The sequence below is a fragment of the Pantherophis guttatus genome, chromosome 13 (assembly GCF_059756535.1).
Source record: "Pantherophis guttatus breed Tessera chromosome 13, ASM5975653v1, whole genome shotgun sequence".
NCBI lineage: Eukaryota > Metazoa > Chordata > Lepidosauria > Squamata > Colubridae > Pantherophis > Pantherophis guttatus.
Window position 1 is genome coordinate 8,521,867 of NC_142075.1, and position 23,827 is coordinate 8,545,693.

Below are 23,827 nucleotides of genomic sequence, written 5' to 3' on the forward strand. Positions count from 1 at the left end.
GCATTCTCCAACTATCTCTGGTTTATTGAGAAACCCTGGATCTTTTTTCCCTCCTTTGAGCTGTTGGGAATTTTTTGGGGGGGCGGCGGGTTTGTTTTTCAGAAGGTCTCTTATCTCTTTTCATCACTCCATTGGTTCTCTTTTACATTAAGTTAAGCATACAGAACGTGTTCCTTGCAATGATCTGCTATTCATATCTGGATGGCACACCGAATTTAGTTATCTATTTAAGTTTAACCTGCATCTTGGTGGTGCAGTGGTGAGAGTGCAGTACTGCAGACTCTTCTGCTGACTGCCGGCTGCCTGCAATTTGGCAGTTCAAATCTCACCAGGCTCAAGGTTGACTCAGTCTTACATCCTTCTGAGGCAGGTAAAATGAGGACCCAGATTGTTGGGGACTAGATGCTGACTCTGTAAACCACTTAGAGAGGGCTGCAAAGCACTGCAAAGCAGTATGTAAGTCTAAGTGCTATTGCTATTTTTGACACCAATAATTCAGGATCTACTTTACAATCTCCACCTGGAAATGTCCTGGTTGACATAATTGCATTTTTCTATCCTCTGTATCTTATTAAGCATCCCAATTTTATTATTTTGCTGTTATCCATCCAGCCACATTCATGCATAGAGTCCGTATTTATGTGCTTGAAGCATCGCCACCCACAAAGAATTCTTTTCACAAAGCTCTATTAACTCTTGCATTATTTCTTTGGCCCAATCCATGTCATCACCTTCAGATCTACTGTTGATAATATATATATTGTTTCCCAGAAACTGGAGGGATGCCTTCAGACCAGGAGGTCTCATCTGGAACCCAGACTAGCCTAAATGATTCGCTTCTGTCCATATCGTTTTCTTGGTAACATATGGCTTGTCATTGCCTGCTTTTGGGCCTGATTTATGGAGTAGTTTTGCCTAGCAAAGTTGGTTTCATCCATACTTGCATGTCCTTCTTCACCACTCCATGTTACTTTTAATATCCTCTGTCCACTTTTTCCCCAGGGCTCTAAATGTATTTATTAAAACATTTGCAAAAAACAACAGCAGCACAGAATTAATAACTACAAAAATATAAAAAGAAAGAAATTAATGGACAAAAGAATACAATGCCAGTCAATTAACTTTACAATTACCATGAAATTTGAGGTTCAATACTTTTTAATTAATTAGTTGTATAAAACTGAATTCACTGTATTATTATTATTTTAAAAAATTTGAAACTCTATAAAACTCTGAACAAGGTACCAATGTCATTGCTATTTGTTATCATCCCAAGGATAAATGCACATAGTTATTTACTTATTTGTCCTTTCTGTTTATCTGCTACTGTTAACAGGAATAAACTTATTATGTTTTTACAGGATCCAGGCACATTTGTTCTTGTTTTAGGACTGTGATTTCTTCTGAATTCTGGAACTCCTAAAAAAAAATCAAGCATTCAAGTCTTTGTTTGTAACTACGTGCCTTGGCAATGGTCCCTAATAGTTGGGTCTCCAGATATTATTATTAATATTGTGGTTAGTCACACTGACAGCCAGGTGTTTAGACCAGATTTGGTATTTTCGTCCAACCTAGAAAGTCCTTCCTGGGATAGACAGATATTGTTGTTTAATGGTGTTAAAGGTATTGTCATAGGATGTAAGCTGTTCCATTTAAAGCTGCCTTTTGCAATTGACCGGCGGTGATTTTGTCAATGCCAATGGCATTCAAGTCATGATCCAGATGTTTTGAGACTGCACCCAAGGCACCTATTGTTATTATCTTTGCTATTTTTTGCTACAGTCCTTCTACTTCAATTTACAGCTGATGACCCTCTCTCTCAAGGACCTTGGAGTACTCATTTCTAAAGATCTTAAGTGCCCAGGCCCACTGTAACAACATTGCCAAAAAGGCTTTAAGGGTTGTTAACCTAATCATGCATAGCTTCTTCTCTGGTAATGTTGTAATACTAACTAGAGCATACAAAACCTTTGCTAGACCAATTCTTGAATACAGCTCATCTGTCTGGAACCCGCACTGCATATCGGACATAAATACAATCGAGAGAGTCCAGAGATATTTTACAAGAAGAGTCCTCCATTCCTCTAACTGCAATAAAATACCTTATGCCACCAGACTCCAAATTTTGGGCTTAGACAACTTAGAACTACGCCAACTTCAGTCTGACCTAAACATAGTACATAAAATTATCTGCCACAATGTCCTTCCTGTCAATGACTACTACAGCTTCAACCACAACAATACACGAGCAAATAATAGATACAAACTCAAGGTAAACTGTTCCAAACTCAATTGTAGAAAATAGAACTTCAGTAACAGAGTGATCAATGCCTGGAATGCACTACCTGACTCTGTAGTTTCTTCCCCAAACCCCCAAAACTTTAACCTTAAACTGTCTACTGTTGACCTCACCTCATTCCTAAGAGGTCTGTAAGGGGCGTGCATAAGTGCACCAGCCTGCCTACCGTCCCTGTCCTAATATTCCTTTTTACTTACTCTTTTCATGTATTCAAATTATGTTTATACTTTTACCTGTTATCTTATATATGCTTGACAAATAAATAAAACTTAAACTTAAACTTATATTTATATACATTTTATATTTATATTTCAGGCCTTTTATATATATTCTTCCTGTTGTTTCCCATCTATTCTGCTGTCTTCCAGAACTGCCATGTCAATTACCCAGACTTTTTTGCCATCAGTAATTGTTACATCTGGGTTATTATATAGCAGGTGCCTGTCTGTTTGAATTCTAAAATCCCAGCGCACTTTAGCTTCATTTTCTATCACTTTGTCTATTTTGTGCACCCACCAATTTTTGCTTGTAGGAAAATGATATTTCATGCAGATCTTCCAATGCAACCATAGTTGCTATTTTGTCCAAGGAACTTTAAGGATAAGTCTGTGAGTTGCTATGATGTTGTCTGCTGTCATCTGTCAGTCTTCTTGCAGCAGCTAGCCAGGTGATCAACGGTTTCTGCATGAAGTCTACATGACCATTGAGATGGGTGACATTAGATGTTGGAAAGCAAGTGAAAAATTCCCATAAAATATCCCTTCATTCTCCTCCTCCTTCACTTTCACTTTCTTCTTCCCCTTCCCCTTCTCCTCTTCTTCCTTTTCCTCCTCCTCTTCCTCCTCTTCATTTCCTTCCTACCTTCCTTCCTTCTTTCCCTCCCTCCCTCCCTGTTTCTTTCTTTCTCTCTTTCTCTCTCTCTCCCTTCCTTCCTTCCTTCCTTCCTTCCTTCCTTCCTTCCTTCCTTCCTTTCTTTCTTTCTTTCTTTCTTTCTTTCTTTCTTTCTTTCTTTCTTTCTTTCTTATCATTTGGTAGGAGTAAGGTAAAGGTTCCCCTTGCACATATGTGCTAGTCATTCCCGACTCTAGGAGGCAGTGCTCATCTCCATTTCAAAGCCGAAGAGTCAGCACTGTCCGAAGACGTCTCCGTGGTCATGTGGCCGGCATGACTCAACGCCAAAGGCGCACGGAACGGTGTTCCCTTCCCACCAAAGGTGGTCTCTATTTTTCTACTTGCATTTTTTACCTGCTTTCGAACTGCTAGGTTGGCAGAAGCTGGGACAAGTCACGGGAGCTCACCCCGTTCCGCAGCACTAGGGATTCTAACCGCTGAACTGCCAACCTTTCGATCGACAAGCTCGGTGTCTTAGCCACTGAGCCACCATGTAGTAGTAGTAGTAATAGTAGTAGTAGTAGTAGTAGTAGTAGTAGTAGTAGTAGTAGTAGTAGTAGTATCTAGATAGGCAATTATAAAATTCTGGAATCGCATCCCGTAGAAACCTTATTTTTGTTTGTTTGTTTTTTCTTGGCCTTTTGGGAAGCAGAGACCATTTTTTCCCCCATCTTACCAAAATTTTGCTTCATTAAAATTCCCCCATTTTATTATTTTACTGCCATTCCTATTTCATCTCACCGTCTTTTATCCCTCGTGTCCTTGTGGTGTGTATCTTCCTTTATTATTTGGAGGGGGGGAAAGGAAAGGGGGGAAAATGGGCGGGGGGAGGCTATTGCAAGCCACCCTGAGCCCTTCTTGAAATCCCACCTTTTATTTTTTTATTTATTTATTAGAAAGAAATTAATTGATAGAAACCCACCCCCACCACCCCCATCCTTCTGAGCTCTGGGATTCGGTCTGGAGAGGCCATATCTCGCAAAGACCTGAAGTCGGATTTTTTTTTCATTTTTTTTTTAAATAGCGCCAAGTGCTACATTGAGTGACAAAATGGTAGCTGTCATAACGCACCAGTTAACATGTCCAATATGAGGCGATTGTTTATTGTCTCCCAGGATTAGAAGACAGAAACATGACAAAGAACAAAGAACTAGGATCAATAATGCTTGGGGGAAATAAGATGGAGAAGGTTATTTACTCTGCATTGATCTGTAGCTGTGCCACATAAATGTGGTCTGTTTTTCTTTTTAGTTAACCTTTAAGCGGGAGTACACTCACAAGTAACTGGGGAGCTGACTAACAGGTGTAGATTAAGAATCGAAGGAGGTCACTGTACCTCTGTCACCACCAGGCACCCATGTAGCTGGGTCCCTGAAGAAATTTAAACATCAATAGCCATAATAAGGGCAAATTTATCAAGCTTGGCCTACTTTTTTTTGCTTAGGGGCCTCACGGTGTCCAGTCAGTTTGCCCTCGCTAAAGCTCAATTGATTTGGGCATTCTTTTACTTGAATTGATTATCAGTTGTGACACAGCAAATTTGTTAGCTTCCAAAGCACCAGGCTGTGGTGTTGGCGGCAACGGTGCCTGGGAATGGAAGAAGATCTGAGCTGGTTCAGCTTTTGATCCAGGCAGCGGAGAGAAGGGAGGGGGGGAAGGAGGGAGGGCAGGGTGAGCTTGGATGGGTAGGGGATGATGGCCCCTTTCTTGGGGAAGAAACTGAGGGGGCAAATGGAGCAAGGAACTGTTTTGTTTGGGCCAGGAAACCGGAAGATTCTATGGGTGAATGCCAGGATGGATTGCATTGGTTTGAGGTTGCAATTCTTTCTTTCTTTTTCTTTCTTTCTTTCTTTCTTTCTTTCTTTCTTTCTTTCTTTCTTTCTTTCTTTCTTTTTCTTTCCTTCCTTCCTTCTCCTGCTCCGTTACCTACTCTTCTTCTTCCCCTTCTGCTCTTCTTCGTCCTCCTCTTCACCTCATTTCTTTCCTTCTTTCTTTCTTTCCTTCCTTCTTTCTTTTTCTTTCTTTTCTTCCTTCTCCTCCTCCTTTACCTATTCTTCCTTCTTCCCCTTCTCCTCTTCCTCCTCCTCCACCTTTCTTCTTCCCCTTTCCCTTCTCCTCCTCCTCCACTTCCTTTTCCTCCTCCTCCTCCTCTTCATTTCCTTTCTTCCTTCTTTCCCTCCCTCCCTCTCTCCCTCTTTCTTTCTTTCTTTCTTCCTTCCTTCTTTCTTTCCTTCCTTCCTTCTTTCTTTCTTTGTCTTCCTTCCTCCTCCTCCACCACCTTCTCTTTCTTCTTCCCCCTCCCCTTCTCCTCCTCTTCCTCCTCTTCCTCCTCCTCATCTTCCTTTCCCTCCTTCCTTCCTTTCCCTCCTTCCTTCCCTCCCTCTCTTCTTTCTTTCTTTCTTTCTTTCTTTCTTTCTTTCTTTCTTTCTTTCTTTCTTTCTCCTACTTTTAGTCATTTGGTAGGAGGAAAGAGATTTTTTTTTTCCCTGAAATTGTTTCAAAGGAGAAGAAACGATTGCTAAGGAGCAGAGTGAACTGGGAAGTGTGAAGGATTTGCTCCAACGGCCTTTTATTTCATTATACAATCATCTGGCCAGCCATTTTTTTACCAGCCTGACTTCCCACGCTCCCATTAAATCCCAAGAGCAGAAGTTATGAGAAATCTCCCCGGGGACTTTTGAAGGAGGCTGTAGATTGGTGGGAAAAAAAAGATGTCTCCCTCAGCAACAGCTGTGCCACATTTTGCCACTTCAAACAGTAAAACAAGCCTGAAATCAAAGAGACATTTCAGTTAAATGCTCAAGCACCTTCAGAGATAAATGCCTCTCTGCAAGGGGAGAGGAGTTTTAAGAAACTCAAAGCAGATGCTGGCCCAACAAGAGTAGGAAAAAAAAGGAGTTTTGTTCTTCCTTCTTGGAGATCTGCATTGGCTTCAAGACATCTATTCCCAGACTGGTACCTAGAAATTGGGGAGGCAGGATGATGGTAGGTGTACTTCCTGATTGCTCTCTCTCCAGAAAAAAAGTGCAAAAAAAAAAAAACAATTGTACAGGTAATCCTCGAGTTACCACCATAATTGAGCCCAACATTGATGTTGCTACGTGAAACATTTCTTACGTGAGTTTACCCCACTTTATGACTTTTCTGATCACCGTTAAATGAATCATTGCATTTGTTAAGTGAGTAGCAGTAGCAATAAGACTTATATACCGCTTCATAGTGCTTCACAGCCTTCTCTAAGCAGTTCACAGTCAGCATCTTGCCCCCAACAATCTGGGTCCTCATTTTACCCACCTCGGGAAGGCTGAGTCCTGACCTTGAGCCGGTCAGGATCAAACTGCTGGCAGTGGGCAGAATTAGCCTGCAATGTTGCATTCTCACCACAAGGAAGGAAGGAAGGAAGGAAGGAAGGAAGGAAGGAAGGAAGGAAGGAAGGAAGGAAGGAAGGAAGGAAAGAAGGAAAGAAGAAGAAGAAGGAAGGAAGGGAAGGAGGGAGGGAGGAAGAAGAAGAAAGAAAGAAGGAAGGGAGGGAGGGAGGGAGGGAGGGAGGGAGGTATAGCAGACATACACCACTTCCCAGTGCTTCACAGCCTTCTCTAAGCGGTTTACAGAGTCAGCCTCTTGCCCCCCAACAATCTGGGTCCTCATTTTACCCACCTCGGGAAGGCTGAGTCAACCTTGAGCCGGTCAGGATCAAACTGCTGGCAGTGGGCAGAATTAGCCTGCAATGTTGCATTCTCACCACAAGGAAGGAAGGAAGGAAGGAAGGAAGGAAGGAAGGAAGGAAGGAAGGAAGGAGGGAGGGAGGGAGGGAGGGAGGGAGGGAGGGAGGGAAGGAAGGAAGGAAGAAGAAGAAAGAAGGAAGGGAAGGAGGGAGGGAGGGAGGGAGGGAGGAATAGCAGACATACACCGCTTCCCAGTGCTTCCCAGCCTTCTCTAAGCAGTTCACAGTCAGCCTATTGCCCCCAACAATCTGGGCCCTCATTTTACCCACCACAGAAGGATGGAAGGCTGAGCCAATCTTGAGCCTGGTGAGATTCTGAGCCAAATTGCAGGCAGCCAGCACTCAGCAGAAATAGTCTGCAGTACTGCATTCCAACCGCTGCGCCACCACAGCTCATGGTTGTAACATGATTGTTAAGCGCCTTAGTGTATTCTTGCCTCTTGAAAAAGCATCTTCAGGACACAACCATGACCCGGATGACTGAGAATCTCCACCGACTTGGAGCTGAGGAATCTTTCTTGCTTAAAGGTTCAAACGGAGGCCCGTCTGACAGCTGGACTAAGATGGGCAGGATTCCTTTAAGCTTCTGTCTCTGGCTAAATCTAATGTTCTTTCTGTTCAATAACTACATGTAAAGAGTTAATGTGTTGTTTTTCTTTTTATGTTTCCCACCTCCCAATTGGCTTCAGAACAAATTAAAATTTGAAGCGGACAAACCCGGAAAGGCTCTTGCCTCGGCTTCTGCAGCCCCTGACAAACGGAGCAAAATATTCAAGGTGGCTTTTGCAGCCAGAAACGCAAAGGGATGGGTGTTTTGATGATCTATTAAGAAAGCATTTTTCCTGTTAGTACACTGAAGATCGTCTGGACGCCTCACCCAGAGTCCTTGTCCAGACTGACCCTGTTTACTTGCATTGTCTGGCTTGCTGGCTCCCTTCCCAGAAGTCTACCCTTTCTAGCCATGGCATCGATCATTGCTACAAGCCAAGAAGACAGGCCCTACCTGATGGGAAAGGCAGAAGTCGCCTCTCTCTCTCGCCATATGCCAGGAATTGTCAGTGGCTGCTCAAAATCAGGGTTCTGCTTTCTTGTGCCAAAAAAAAATAAAATAAAATAAAAACCCAGCGCCTTCCCTGCATCTGCCAAAAGAAGAAACCAACCAATTCTTCTTCTGCATAATTATTTCCACAAGGAACTACTGTCGACAGGCTCCTTGATTGGGGTTCGCTTCGCTTTTGCTTTTGTTCACAACAAAATAGCTTAAGCCACCAGGCTTGAAATTTTGGGCTTGGACAACTTAGAACTACGCCGACTTCGGTCTCACCTAAGTGTAGTACATAAAATTATCTGCCACAATGTCCTACCTGTCAATGACTACTTCAGCTTCAACTACAACAATACACGAGCAAATAATAGATACAAACTCAAGGTAAACCGCTCTAAACTCGATTGCAGAAAATAGGACTTCGGCAGCAGAGTGGTCAATGCCTGGAATGCACTACCTGACTCTGTGGTTTCTTCCCCAAACCCCAAAAACTTTAACCTTAGACTGTCTACTGTTGACTTCACTCCATTCCTAAGAGGTCTGTAAGGGGCATGCATAAGTGCACCAGCGTGCCTACCGTCCCTGTCCTAATGTTTATTATTTATTTATTAATTAATTCAATTTATATGCTGCCTTTCTCCGGATACTCAGGGTGGCTTACAATGCATTTTAAAAAAAAACCATTATAAAAACATTTAAAAATTAAAACATTAAAACCCATGCACACAATTCATGGCCGGATCTCACAAGATCGCAACAGCAAGATCAACGGCCCCAGGCCTGCCAGAAAAGCCAGGTCTTCACCGCTTTTCGGAAGGCCAATAGGGTGGGGATGGTTCGGACCTCAGGAGGTAACTGGTTCCAGAGAGCCGGGGCAGCCACAGAGAAGGCCCTCCCCTGAGGGCCTGCCGGCCGGCATTGTTTAACTGACGGGACCCGGAGGAGACCAATTCTGTGGGATCTTACCGGTTGCTGGGAGCTATGTGGTAGAAGGCAGTCTCGAAGATAGCCTGGCCCTGAGCCATGTAGGGCTTTAAAGGTAATAACCAACACCTTGAATTGTGCCCGGAGACCAATAGGGAGCTAGTGCAGCTCGCGGAGAATTGGTGTAATGTGAGTGTATCTAGGTGCACCCACGAGAGCGCACGCGGCTGCATTCTGGACCAACTGTAGTCTCCGAACACTCTTCAAGGGTAGCCCCATGTAGAGCGTGTTGCAACAATCTAACCGTGAGGTGACAAGGGCATGAGTGACTGTGAGGAGAGCCTCCCGATCCAAGTAGGATCTTACTCTTTACTCTTACTCTTTTCATGTATTCAAGTTATGTTTATACTTTTACCTGTTATCTTATATATGCTTGACAAATAAATAAAATAAACAAATATTTAAAAAAAAAAAAAAAAGCAGTTGAAGTCCCCGTTTTGAAAATAGTTTTGTTCTGGGCTAGGCAGCCATCATTCAAACCCTCCTCTCTCTTTTTTTTTGCCTTCTCAGATAAACAGTGAAACATTTACTGTTTCCAGTGGCAGATGGAGGTCAGGGAGTCAGAAATACCAAGCATGTTCATCAGATTGTGGCAACAAAGCCAGCCTCCATGTCATAATTAATGCAGCTTTTCAGGCAAGAAAGAATTTTGAAGTCGTGGTGGGAGGTCAAACAGGCCCCTCTCTCTTTGTCTCTGGGGGTGCGCTGGTGCACATGCGCACTGATCTGGGCCCCATGGACCTATGTTTGCTTGTATTTATATGCTAACAACTCCTTTCATAGCTTCGGTTGTCCCAGGTAAGATTGGATGCAATATCAGTTCCAAAACATTGGAAACAGTTCAACTGCCTTGGTAGCGCAGCAGACTAAAGTGCTGTTAAGTAACACCAGCTGCCTGCAATTACTGCAAGTTCAAATCTCACCAGGCTCAAGGTTGACTCAGCCTTCCATCCTTTCGAGGTAAGTAAAATGAGGACCTGGATTATGGGGGCAATAAGATGACTTTGTATAAAAAGAACACCACTTAGGGGGGCCCGAAAGCCCTACTAAGCAGGTATATACAAAAGTATGAAGACTATGTGCCATGTGATTTTAGGATTGAAATTTTGTAGTGTAGGAGAAGGAGTGGCAGAACCTGCAGGTGGAGTTAAAAGAGGGGCCAGCCTAGAATCCCTGCAAAGCCACAAGTGAATTAAGTCCAACTTCCCTTGAAGTCCCTTGACCCTTTTCTAAATCCAGCCAGGTGCTAACCGTTGAATAAATTAGTTTAATTGAACCTTCATGTGTGGACCTGGACTTTTATACCTGGCATGTAGCTTGCTTGCACCCACACTATTCTCGATCTGTGCTAGCCAAGATAGATTGAAAGGTTTGAGTAACATGAAGACTAACAGACATTTAACAGAAACCTGTAGAATCACGGTTAATCTGTTCAGTCTAGGATCCAGCAGACCATGTCTCTCAGAACTCCATCCAGCCTTTATCTGAAGACTTCCAGACTAATTCTACTTTATATTCAGCACCCTCAGTGTAGGATTCAAGATTCCTCACATTCATTTTATGTACAGTATTCTAAAATTTAGAATAAGTGATAGAAATAAGAGAAGGGGGAATATTAGTGTACACACTTTTATATAAGAAGATGCAGATAGAGATAAAGATCCAAGAGAGGAACATGGGAGGCAATTAAAAAAAAAAAAAAAGCATAGCAATTAAAGTATTGAAGCGGGCAAGAGATGATGGATAGATGATTTTTCCTTTTTGTTGCTGTTCTGATTTGCTTTTCTTTTTCTCTCGCTTTCTTTTCTTTCTTTAGGTAGGTGATATGACTAGAAGTTTAGTAGGATAGAAAGAAAATATTTTTAATAAAGGGTGACATGATTAAAAGTTAGAATAAGAGATAGAAAGAAGAGAAGGGGGAATATTAGTGTATACACTTGTATATAATAAAATAAAAGCAATAACAAGAAAACAAGGAATAATTGGATAATGACAGACTACAACTTAATATAAATGTGTACTATTAATAGAAAAATATGTTGATTGAATGTAACAACTATGATTAATTCTACTAGCTTTATTCGTATTAGAATGTACGATATTCAGGTGCCACACTGTTTACACATTGATTGATATGTTTGTAAAAGAATTTTTTTTTTTTAAGATTCCTGAAAATCATTTTATGTACAGTATTCTACTTTGATGCCTGTGCAAAGTTAGATCTGAGCAAATCTGGATGTTGGTTTTTGCTGTTTTACTTTTTTTCCGCTTTAAGCTTGTTCTAGCCCAGTTCAGTCAGGGTTTCTTTTAAAAGTCATGCACATTTGTATGCAGAGCATGTTTTATGTGTAATTTTAATTTACACATTTTAATGTCATTTTGGAGTTATGACTTCCGCTGCAAAATTGGGAAACCATCAGTGTTGTCATATAGGAATGCTGAATGGCGTATAATTCAAAAAACTACAAATTGGGTTCTATTAAAAAGCAAACAAGGACATTTTGGACCTCTCCCTGAACAAAACTGTATTGATCCAATGTTCAGAGTAAACCAAAGGAAAGCAAAAAATAAATAACATTTCATGAATTGCCCTTGGAGGCATGGTCAAAAGAGAAGCAGTTTTGTTTATGGTAGCTAAAAATCAGAAGGAGTCTGGTACCACTTTTTCCAACCATTGAATTTTATTCAAAGTCAGAGGCTTTTGTGAGCTACAGTTCTAATCGAGAAGAGAACCAACCTAGAACTAAGGAAAAATTTCCTGACAGTAAGAACTATGAACCGGTGGAACAACTTGCCTCCAGAAGTTAGGGGTTCCCCCATCACTGGAGGCTTTCAAGAGACTGGACAGCCACTTGTCTGGAATGATATAGTGGTCTCCTGCTTGTGCAGGGAGTTAGACAGGGGTGGGCTGCTGGGGGTTCGCAGGGGTTTGGGAGAACCTCTAGCTAAGATTCTGTGCAGTTCGGAGAACCCCCAAATCCCACTTCTGGCTGACCCCGCCCACCCCTCCCCTCCCCTCCCAGGAGTCCCCACGTGGCTTGTTTGGATGTAGGTAAGTGCAGGCCATGCGGGGAGGGCAAAAAACGGGCCTACCAGAAGTTCAGGAAGGCCGGAAATGGGCCTGTTTCTGGCCTCCAGAAGGCTGCCGGAGTCTGGGGAGGCTGTTTTCACCATCCTGGAGGCTCAAGGAAAGCCTCCAGAGCCCGGGGAGGGCAAAAACGCCCCCCACCGTGGTGCAGGAAGCCGACTAGGCCACGCCCAGCATGGCCACACTCACTCAGCAACCAGGCAGATAACTCCTTGCTAAAATTTTTGAAGCCCACCTCTGGAGTTAGACTAAATGACCTGGAAGGTCCCTTCCAACTCAGTTATTCTATGCTTTACGTCAATGTTTCTCAACCTTGATAGCTTGAAGATGGGTGGACTTCAACTCCCAGAATCCCCCAGCCAGCGCTGCTGGCTGGGGGATTCTGGGAGTTGAAGTCCACCCATCTTCAAGCTACCAAGGTTGAGAAACACTGCTCTACGTTGACTTCATTGGATGCACACAGTAGTATCAGATGAAGCGAGTTGCTGCTCTAAGTAACATCTGTTGGGTGGAGAAGATGTTACCAAGCTCTTCCTTATATTTTAGTGCCACATCTATCAACGATTTTCTTGGTAGCAACTCTACTGTTGTAAATATCTTATTCAGCTATAGGAGGCAATGGAGTTAATATCACGATTGTCATGTTTTCTTTGCTTATTCGCTTAACACCATTTTTCACTTTTCAATTGCCTCTCTTAAAGATAGAATCTTGGTCTTTACTCCTAAAAGGAAGTGGGAATTTATTTATTTATTTATTTATTTTTGCAAATCTGTCTCTCTCTCCATCAGAAAATAAAACCCCAATATCAGGCGGCAGGAAGTTGTTGAGGGTAACGAACAGGAAACGAACAATGAAGGCCTGGGAAGCTTGTATTTGATTGTAATGTTAATGTGATTTTATATACAGGTAGTCCTCATCTTACGACCACAGTTGAGCCCCAAATTTACGTTGTTAAGTGAGAAATTTGTTAAGTGGGTTTTGCCCCCATTTTACGACTTTTCTCGCCATGTTTGTTAAGTGAATTGCTGCAGTTCTTAAATTAGGAACACAGTTGTTAAGTGAATCGGGTTCTCCCATTGACTTGGCCGGTCAGAAGGTCGCAAAAGGGGATTGCGTGATCCCGGGACACTGCAACCATCATAAATATGAGTCAGTTGTCAAGCATCCGAATGTAAATCACCTGGCCATAGAGATGCTGCAACGGTCCAAAGTGTGAAAAATGGTCACAAGACACTTTTTTCAGTGCCGCTGTAACTTCAAACGGTCACTAAATGAACTGTTTTAAGTCGAGGACTACCTGTATATATATAAAAGGAAGGAACAGCTGCGATCACACACATTGCTCCTAGAAGCACGAAGCCGAAGACACCAGCCTGAAGATGACGAATGAGACTTCGTCGAAACGTTGCCAAGAAACCTCCAATTTTAGGCGAGAGAAAACCCGAATAACCAAAGACCTACATACATACATACATACATACATACAGTGGTGAAAGAGGAACATCTTAATAAGCATACCCACAGCTTCTAAACTGAAAATAGGGGCCTGATGATGACAAGTTAGAGAGCTTGTCGAAACGTTGCCAAAAAGAAAATTTTTAAAGTGTTGGTTAGGATTTTAGCCAGAGTTCCAAAAAACCTTACAAAGTGTTTTGTTGGGATTTTGGAGGATTTTAAGCTGGGATTTTAGCCAGGATTTTAAGCATTTTGACTAACAAACTTTTAATGATGCGGAAAAACACCTGAGATTTTAACTTTTTATATAAATATTTGTGTGTGTGTGTGTGTGTGTGTGTGTGTGTGTGTGTGTGTGTATTTTAATGTTGTGAGATCTCTAGAGTTGCCTTGTGGCAAAATGGGCAGTAAGATAAATCAATCAATCAATAAAATAAATAAATAAATAAATTGCAGAAAAATTGGAGCAGGGCTGCCATGTCTGTCCTCTTCTTCTTTTCCCATTATACCTGAAATTATGGTAGATCGCAAAGTATGGTCATATAAATCGAATCATGACCTTGTCCAGAAGGCAAGTCAAGAAACAATGGATGGAAACTAACCAAGGAGAGAAGCCACCTGGAATTAAGGAGAAACTTCCAAAGAGTGAGGACAATTAACCAATGGAACAGCTTGCCACCAGAAATCGTGGATGCTCCATCACTCAGAGTTTTTAAGAAGAGACTGGACAGCCACTTATCTGAAATGGTATAGGTTCTCCTGCTTGAGCAGAGGTTGGACTAGAAGACCTCCAAGGTCCCTTCCAGCTCTATTATATTCTAAGGCGTTCGTTGCCTACAACAGTGCAAAACAGACAAGGTGAGATGAGCTACAAACAAATGAAATGAAGAAACAAATGAACAAAATAAATTAAAAAAGGAAAGAATGTGTATTCCTACTCATGACTTATAGACAAGGGCTAGCTTCATCTTGTTCGTTTTATAAACTGTATTTTTATTAGTCAAACTAAAGTTCTGTCTGTCTATTCCTACTTCTGGTTTGGGGTGTTTTTTGGGGGGAGAGGGCTCATTCTCCCCCTCCCCCCATCTGTCTGTCTGTCAGGGGTGGGCTCACCTTGCCTCATTTCATGCCCTGTAAAAAAAAAAAAAAAAAAATCCCTTGGGAAATGGGAAGGCATTTTCAGCACTGCAATAGAGCCATCTTCTGGCAGGACACTGAGTTGGGGGCCTTACCTGGCTTTGTGAAAACCTGCTGCCAATTTTTGCCAAGGATGAACGTAACAGGAGCCTGAGTGGCGTAGGAGGCTAATGCCTCCTACTAAGGCAGCATTTAACATCCAGCTGCCTGCAATTACTGCGAGTTCAATTCTCACCAGGCTCAAGGTTGACTCAGCCTTCCATCCTTTCTAAGATGGGTAAAATGAGGACCCGGTTTGTGGGGGCAATAAGCTGACTTTGTATAAATATACAAAAGGATGAAGGCTATTGCTGAGCACATTGTAAGCCGCCCTGAGTCTTCGGAGAAGGGCGGCATATAAAAATAAAATAAACATAAACATAATGCGAAAAATGGGCCTGTTTTTGGCGAAAATGGGATGCATGGGGTGGGGTTTCAGGAGGCCAAAAATGGCCTTATTTGGTGTATAAGACGCAGCAACATTTCCACACTCTTTTATGGGGGGGAAGTGCATCTTATACTCCAAAAAGTACGTTAATTGTGGAACTATAGACTTTTTCCAGAGAAATTGAACAACAAGGCAGCCATCCTTGAGCAAGGGAAAGATTGCCTAGAAAGCAGAGCAAGAGGAAGCAAGAGAATGGAGAGAGATGATACAAACACGACACCATCACAACTCAAGTTCTGCCTCTTGTGTTCCCATATCATGGATATTGTGCACACGTAGGTGATTGGGAGATCCAATCTGGGTTGGCCACTGGGACCAAAAGTTTTGTCTTATGAACTTTCAGACTCATGCTGGAGCCCATCCTTCTTGTTGTCAGGTTTCGATGTCATCTCAAATAAATTGCACTCCCAAACAATTAATCTTTGCTGAAATATTCCATTTATTGAGTACGACAGATCTGGCCCCGACTTCGTCGTAGCCGATACTAACCCTCTGACCCCCAAACCCTTCCCTTTCTGTTCCCCAATTCTCATCTTCTCATTGGCCGTCTTCCAAGTCAGTCTCCCCAGCTTCTGACCTCACTCCCACAGGAATATTCCCCCTACCATCCCATCTCCTAGGGGATATTATCTACAGAGAAAATAAGTAGGTGAAAAGTCAAGCTTCGTCTTTTTATGGCAGCATCAGAATGCTGACACTTGTCACAGAGAAGTTCCCTGAGGATGGGCTACAGCATGAGTCCCAAAGCTCAGAAGACAAAACTTCTGGTCCTGGTGACCGACCCAGATAGGATCCTGCAACATTATCCTGGGACAAGTATATTCACCTTCATTTGTGACTGGGTAAAGTAAAAGGTAATGGTAAAGGTTCCCCTCACACATATGTGCTAGTCGTTCCCGACTCTAGGGGGCGGTGCTCATCTCCGTTTCAAAGCCGAAGAGCCAGCGCTGTCCAAAGTCGTCTCCATGGTCATGTGGCCAGCATGACTCAACACCAAAGGCACACAGAACGCTGTTCCCTTCCCACCAAAGGTGTTCCCTATTTTTCTACTTGCATTTTTTCCTTGCTTTCAAATTACTAGGTTGGCAGAAGCTGGGACAAGTAACAGGAGCTCACCCCGTTACGCGGCACTAGGGATTCGAACCGCTGAACTGCCGACCTTTCGATCGACAAGCTCAGCATCTTAGCCACTGAGCCACCACGTCCCTTCAATGGGAGATTGAAGAATGGGAGATTTTGCATAATGGTAAATGTCAAAGTAAAGGTTTCCTTTGTCCAGTCATGCCCAACTCTGGGGGGCGGTGCCCATTTCTGTTTCTTGGCCAAGGGAGCCAGCATTATCCGAAAACAATTTCCATGCTAATGTAACCAGCATTACACCGACGTGCACAGAATGCTATTACCTTCCCACCAAAATGGTACCCATTTATCTACTCACATTTGCATGCTTTCTAACTGCTAGATAGGCAAGAGCTGAGGCTGGAACAGGAGCTCACCCCATTCCGCGGCACTCGGGTCTCGAACGCAGGCTGTCAGTTCTCCAGCTGACAATCTAAGGATCTTTAACCGCTGAGCCATCACACCAGCACAATGGTATACTCTGACATAAATGTCAGATTCTGTAGATGCCCCGAGTGACATCTGGTCCCTTTGCTTTCCCTTAACTGACATTAAAAATCAAACCAGGTCTCTCCAGCTTCATGGCATCATCCTGATTTCCTAGCGTGGGATTGTGTCACACACTGATAAATGTGCTGTTTTAGCAGAACTATCAATATGCATTTCCAAGCGATTATCTTTATTTGTAGTTTGTAACCATGTGGGTTGAAAATTGTATTTAGAGCCTTTTGCTTCCTTTTCTTATGAATGAATCCTTTGGATACAGGGTACTTTGTAGGGTAACATAAAGCAGATCTGTAGCTAACAAGGACTGCAAAGTCTTACAATGTAAATTCAAACAATATGAACATATGTATGACTGCCCGCAGGTCAGCGAGTGAGGGTGTGTGTAGTAGAGGGAGGGACAGAGAGAAAGAGAGATGCAGACACAGAAATAGACACCAAAAGGCATAATTGTATCCCAAGATTCAGCCAAACCCTGCTTCCAAATGTTGTTGTACACAATCCAAGGATCATTTTGGAACGCAACAGTTTCTTTCTGTGCTTTTAAAGCACAATGCCGACTGTTCTTATCTGCTAGAACATGCTGAAGATTGCAGTTCCTCTGACGAGCCACTAGGGGGAGGAGAGGTTAAGTCCTGTGCATCCATTCGCATTTCTTTCATTTTCTCATCCAGCATGTCAGAAAATCGAAGGAAAGAATCATGAAAGGCAAACCTCGCTTGGCACATTTATCAAAGCATCTGGATTCTCCTCAAAGCTCGGTCAGTTTTCCAGCATCCCGAGGGCCGGAGGAGAATCCTCGCCCGTTTTGCTTCGTAGAAGCACCCCGTTTTGAAAGAGACAAGGGAACCGTCAATCAATTCCATTTGGAAAGTCTTCCATAACCGATTGGAGAAAAATGCTGATTTTTCTGAAAAGCTCCACGGCGGCTCGCTGGAGACTCGTTTAAGTCTGTTTAAAGTTCTAACACCCAGACTGCAAACTCTCAGGAAGCAGCTGGGTCCCTAATTAAAATGAATCGTTCGTAGATTTAGTAGGCCAAATTTATGGTTTTCAATTAAAAACACTCTTGCACTTGATAATGGTTACTAACTTGAAGGGGGGGAAGTAGAGTAAGCTTATGGGCAGGGCTGTAGATCAAAAACATCTGATTAAAAAAAATTAGAACAAGTATCCAAATGCTAACATCTGTACAAGTTGGGTATTTTCTGCACTCTTCTTATATTTATCGATAGGTCGAGCTTGTCTGCTCCTACAGCAGGAGTGTCAAACTCAATTTCATTGAGGGCCGCATCAGGGTTGTGTTTGACTTGGGGGGGGGCTGCGTGGGCGTGGGCATGGCAGGGTGGGCGTGGCCAGCTCGATGTTACTTGTGTTGGGGGCGCCGGTTGTGGCCCGTGAGCTTTGCCAGCAAAATGGGCTCCGAGCTCCGTTTTCAGCTGCGACAGCCTCCTGCAACCCTCTGCCAGTGAAAACAGAGCTTGGGAGGGCCGTGGGTGTCTCTCCCAAACTCTGTTTTCGCTGGCAAGAGGCACCACGGGCCGGTCCTTCATGGGTGGCCCCCATGAGCCAGATCTAAGCACCCCACAGGCCAGATCCGCCCCCCAGGCCTTGAGTTTGACACCTCTGTCCTACAGTGTTTAACTAGGAAAAACTAAAAATTGACTTGGGAATGGAGCTTCCACGGACAGCCTGTTGAATTTTTTCTTCTCATTTTCTTTGTCCCTGCTGGGTCTATATTCAGCATTAACACTGTAGCAAAGCAGATTTTTCTGCATCAGTTTACTTTAGTTTTGTGTTTTACCCGTAGATTTGTGAAAACCTGTACTGAAAAGACCCTACACCATTTCTGACAGATGGCAGTCCAGACTCTTCTCAAAAGCTTCCAGTGATGAAGCTCCCACAACTTCTGAAGGCAACTTCTGTTCCATGGATTGATTGTTCTCACTGTCGGAAAATTTCTCCTTATTTCTTGATTGAATCTCTTCTTGTTCAGTTTCCATCCATTGTTCCTTGTCTGGCCTTCAGGTGCTTTGGAGAATAGCTTGACCCCTTCCTCACTGGGGCAGCCCCTCAAATGTTGATGTTGAGAGCTAGAAACTAGAAGGACCCAGTTTCCATGCTGATGTGAAATAACTATTTGCAGGAATTCCAAGGATCAGAAAATCAAGGGGTTCCCACATTTTATCAAAGGTCAAAAACAATTTGCGTCCATTTCCTGAATATTCCATCTGGGGACGTCATGGAACAGACAAACCAAAAATCCATCTCAGATGCTTCTTACAGCATACAGTATTTAGGTTTTAATTAAGTGAGAAACTGGTGGCAGAGCAGGGTTTTTTTTTTCAGGAAAGAAACCCACTGTGGTGTGGGGGAAATAACTTATTGTTCAATGCTCAAGATGCCTAAGGAGGTTTTTCCAGCTTGCTTTCATCTTTGAAGAGAGTCCTTTAGCACCGCTCGGTTCTTAAACAGCTGTGCGACTAACTTAACAATTGCAATGATTCACTTAACAGGAGCAAGAAAAAGCTGTACCATGGGGGGCGGGGGACTCACTTAACAAATGTTTCACTTAGCAGCATAAATTTTGGGCTCGATTGTGGCTGTAAGTCAAAGACTACCTATACCAGTGATGGCGAACCTTTTTTCCCTCGGGTGCCAAAAGCGGAGGGAGCAGGGGGGATTGCACACGTGCATGCCCACAGCCATAATACAATGCCCCACACACACCCTGCACCCCATGCATGTGTGCGTGACCACCCCATGCTCCCCCACCCCCACACATGTGCATGTGACCCCCCTCCCCACACTCTCCCTTCATGCATACATGCGTGACCCCCCCCCCCACGGTCTGTTTTTTTTTTTTTTAATTTGATTTATATGCCGCCCTTCTCCGGAGACTCAGGGCGGCTTACAGTGCGTTAAGCAATAGCCTTCATACTTTTGTATATTTATACAAAGTCAGCTTATTGCCCCCACAAACTGGGTCCTCAATTTACCTACCTTAGAAAGGATGGAAGGCTGAGTCAACCTTGAGCCTGGGGAGATTCGAACTAGCAGTAATTGCAGGCAGCTGAATGATAATAACAGGCTATTAGTCTGCTGCTCCACCAGGGTCTTCAAGCAAACCTCCCTGAAGCCTCCTGGGACCAAAAACCTCTACCTCTGCCGAAGAGGTAGTAAAAAAAATGCTTTGAAAAGTCTCTGGCGATCCCAGCTGAGTTGCCTGATCGGCAGAGGCTTTTCAAAGCATTAGAAAAAATGCTTTGAAAAGTTTTTTTTTAAAAAAAGTTGGCCACGCCCACCCAATCACATTACCCCACCACCACCAAGCCACGCCCAGAGAACCGGTAGTAACAAATTTTAGATTTCACCCCTGAGCGAAACATTTTCAAAAGAAAAACTAGAAAATCCAGTTGCCTCTTAAAAAAAAATAAAAATAAGTACCATTGGGACAACCATGACTTTGGATGACTGAGAATCTCCATAGAAACTCTGTCATTCCTTTTTACATATTTTGCTCCATTCTCCTTTGTAGTCCGCCAATAAATAAAACAGCTCATGATCCTGATGCTTTAACAGAAACACTTCAAGAGCTTCAACTGAGACTAACAATGCTGGTGAGTGAATTTCATTAAGCCCAGTCTTTGCAATGGATTAAAATCAGCGTCATGGAAGAATGCAGCTCTCCCTTCCCTTCCTATAGCTGAATTCCCTTCGCTTTGATCTACTTCCCCTTTCGCTTTGATCTCCTGCTCCACACCCCTGTATTCTTACCGGTGTGGCAAACTGCACTGAGGAATGTTGGAAAGAAAATGCTCTCTAGTACACCCCTTTGACCATGAGATAGAATAATAGGGTTGTGACCTTGGAGGTCTTCTAGTCCATCCCTTGCTCAAGCAGAAGACCTATACCCAATGGCTTGTCAGGGTTCCAAGTAACACCTCCCCCCCTCCCAACAAAAGAAGACTCCAAGGCTTCACTTTCCTCAAAGTTCCATTTTATTGAAGATGTCATATTGGCACATCTGGGAAAACCCGAATCTGAAAGTTTCCAGGTTTACCCCCACCCAAGCGAATGTTCAAGTCCCTGCCCAGCACCCACATGTCCATCACATGGTCCAATCATCCACCGTCCAAATTAGAGATACCTCCCAGTTATCCGACTCCAGGTGCCAGGGCAAGGCGTCCCTGACTCTATGAGAAAGGAATGTTATTTTGACTACATATCACCCATACTGTATGTAATCCCCCCCTCCTAATTTCCCACAGTAGAAAATATGGCAGGCCTGAAGGCCCAACTGTAAACGATGACTTCCAGGTCTGTCCATTCTCTTCTTGAAAACCTCCAGTGATTCAGCGGCCACAGTTTCTGGAGATAAGCCATTCCACTGGTTGATTCTTCTCACCATCAGGAAATTTCTCCTTGGTTCTAGGTTGGATCTTTAATGATCTTAAATGCTTAAGATGTACTAAAATATTCACAATACTGTAGCCATGTATTTTTCCTTCTGGTATCTGGCATTCCTAACTAGAAATGAATGAAGGAACTTAGCAATTCTTCTGTCCTAGTAACAACTAATGGCTAACCTTTTTGCCATTGCGTGCCAAAAGCGGGGGAAGTGCGGGGGGTTGTGCACACATTATTATTATTATTATTATTATTATTATTATTATTATTATTATTATTATTATTATTATTATTATTATTATTATTATTATTATTATTATTATTATTATTAAAAATTTTATACCGCCCTTCTCCCGAAAGACTCAGGGGGGTGTACAGCCATATTAAAACAAACATATACCATAAAATTTAAAAACAATTTAAAATATATAAAATTTGGCCCTTATGTTAAAAACTGCAAACACCCAATTAAAATTCATTTTCTAAGCCAGCCCGGCCTGTTGAAACAAAAGAGTCTTCTTTTGGGCCCACACCCATAATTCTATGTGTCCCACCCGCACGCATGTGTGCACGACCCCCCGCGCTTCCCCTGCTTTTGGCACGCGATGGCCCGGTGGGCCTGGTAGGCCTGTTTTTTGCCCTCCCCAGGCTCCAGAGCCTTTCTAGGAGCCTGGGGAGGGCGAAAACGGCCTTCCCCGCCCTCCCGTAGGCCCTGTTTGCCGACTTCCAGTGTGCCCAGAAGGCCCGAAAATCAGCTGGCCGACATGCACATGTGTGCCAGAGCTGAGCTCATGTGCCCACCAAGGTGGCACACATGTCATAGGTTTGCCATCATGGGTCTTTCCTGAGCAGGGGGTGGGCTAGAAGACCTCCAAGGTCCCTCCGTTACTCTATTATGTTAGGCACAAAGCCAACTCGGTCACTTTGCCCAGGAAATGGCACATCAGTTCTGAAAATCTTGTCACACAGACTTCTGGGACTAACCGAGATAATCATTAGGTATCATCAGCATTGTCTCAAAGGCATAAATAATAACATCTTTAAAATAGAAATACAATATTGGATTAAGCACCGTCTCCTTTCCCAATCCCTACACCCACCTCTCTTTTTGGCTTCAAGATGTTGACCTCCCAGATAACGCTGGATACATTTTTCAATTTTCCCCTCTGCTTATAAAAATGAAAGAGCTCCCTAAATGGAAAACGTTGCTTGAGATACTTGATTTCGTGCCTGTGCAGCGAAACCCAAGATACTCAAATCCTGACTTGATAATATCAAGGAGTGCTTATTGTTGGCATCTCACTGTTAGGACATTGGCTATATCATACCTTTACACAATTCAATCTTATATGCTATTTTCGGCACTTCAGCCTTCCCTTATGATTAGCTCATTAAAATAGGGTAACCTTTATATAAGCAGAAATCTCGCCACTCACTAGCTGGCTTGGATGGCAATGCACACACACTCACACACACACACACACACTCTCACACACAAATCTCTTACCACCAAAAAGAAGAAGGAAAAGTAATAATATGAAGCCTGCCACTATTAGAGAGATTGAAAGCTGAAGGTGTGCATTTATGCCACCGAGCCAACTTAAATGTTCATAAAGACAATGAAATTTTCAGTATCCCTAGCTGTTGATTCCATACGTCAGGTCAGAGACAGATGACTCCGAGCTGAGATTTATTACTGAAAGGCAAAGCCTTGGAGTTTGTGTCAAGGTGGGCCCATTCATCACTATGAGAAGTCTGCCATAATATTCTGCTGTCACATCCCATCTGCCCTTGATCAATCGATCAGTCGGCCTACTTAGGAAATGGCACACAGATCCACTGTAATCAGCTTAGACATCCAGAAACATGGACAGTGGTTAATCATGCAAACAAATAGGAATGGAAACTAAACGGAGTTTTGCCTTGCCCGGAATGAATTGGGCTCTGGGGTAAGCCTTTAGAAAGCCCTCTCCCCATCTTAAGGCTAATAGGTGAGGGTCACCCAGGTTGTCTAAAGTTATATTTTGGGCAGGAGCTACCATCTCACCTTTGCCTTATATCGACACAAATTATTCCAGCTTCTGTGATATTTGCTATGCAAAAGAGCCCTGGCAATTAATGGTTCCATCCAGCCTTGGTATTTTCCTCTTGAAATACTAAGAGGAAAAATTTTTGTGGATGGGGTAGGGCAGGGCAGGGCAGGGCAGGGCAGGGCAGGGCAGGGCAGGGCAGGGCAGGGCAGGGCAGGTAGGGTAGGGTAGGGAAGTGTAGGGTAGAGTAGGGAAGCATAGAGTAGGGTAGAGTAGGGAAGAGTAGGTAGGGTAGGATAGGATAGGGGACAAGACAAGAGAGGAAAGGAGAGAGAGGGGAGGAGAGGAGAGGAGAGGAAAGGAAAGGAAAGGAAAGGAAAGGAAAGGAGAGGAGAGGAAAGGAGAGGAGAGGAGAGGAGAGGAGGGGAGGGGAGGGGAGGGGAGGGGAGGGGAGGGGGGAGAGGAGAGGAGAGGAGAGGAGAGGAGAGGAGAGGAGAGGAAAGGAAAGGAAAGGAAAGGAAAGGAAAGGAAAGGAGAGGAAAGGAGAGGAGAGGAGAGGAGAGGAGGGGAGGGGAGGGGAGGGGAGGGGAGGGGAGGGGAGGGGGGAGAGGAGAGGAGAGGAGAGGAGAGGAGAGGAGAGGAAAGGAAAGGAA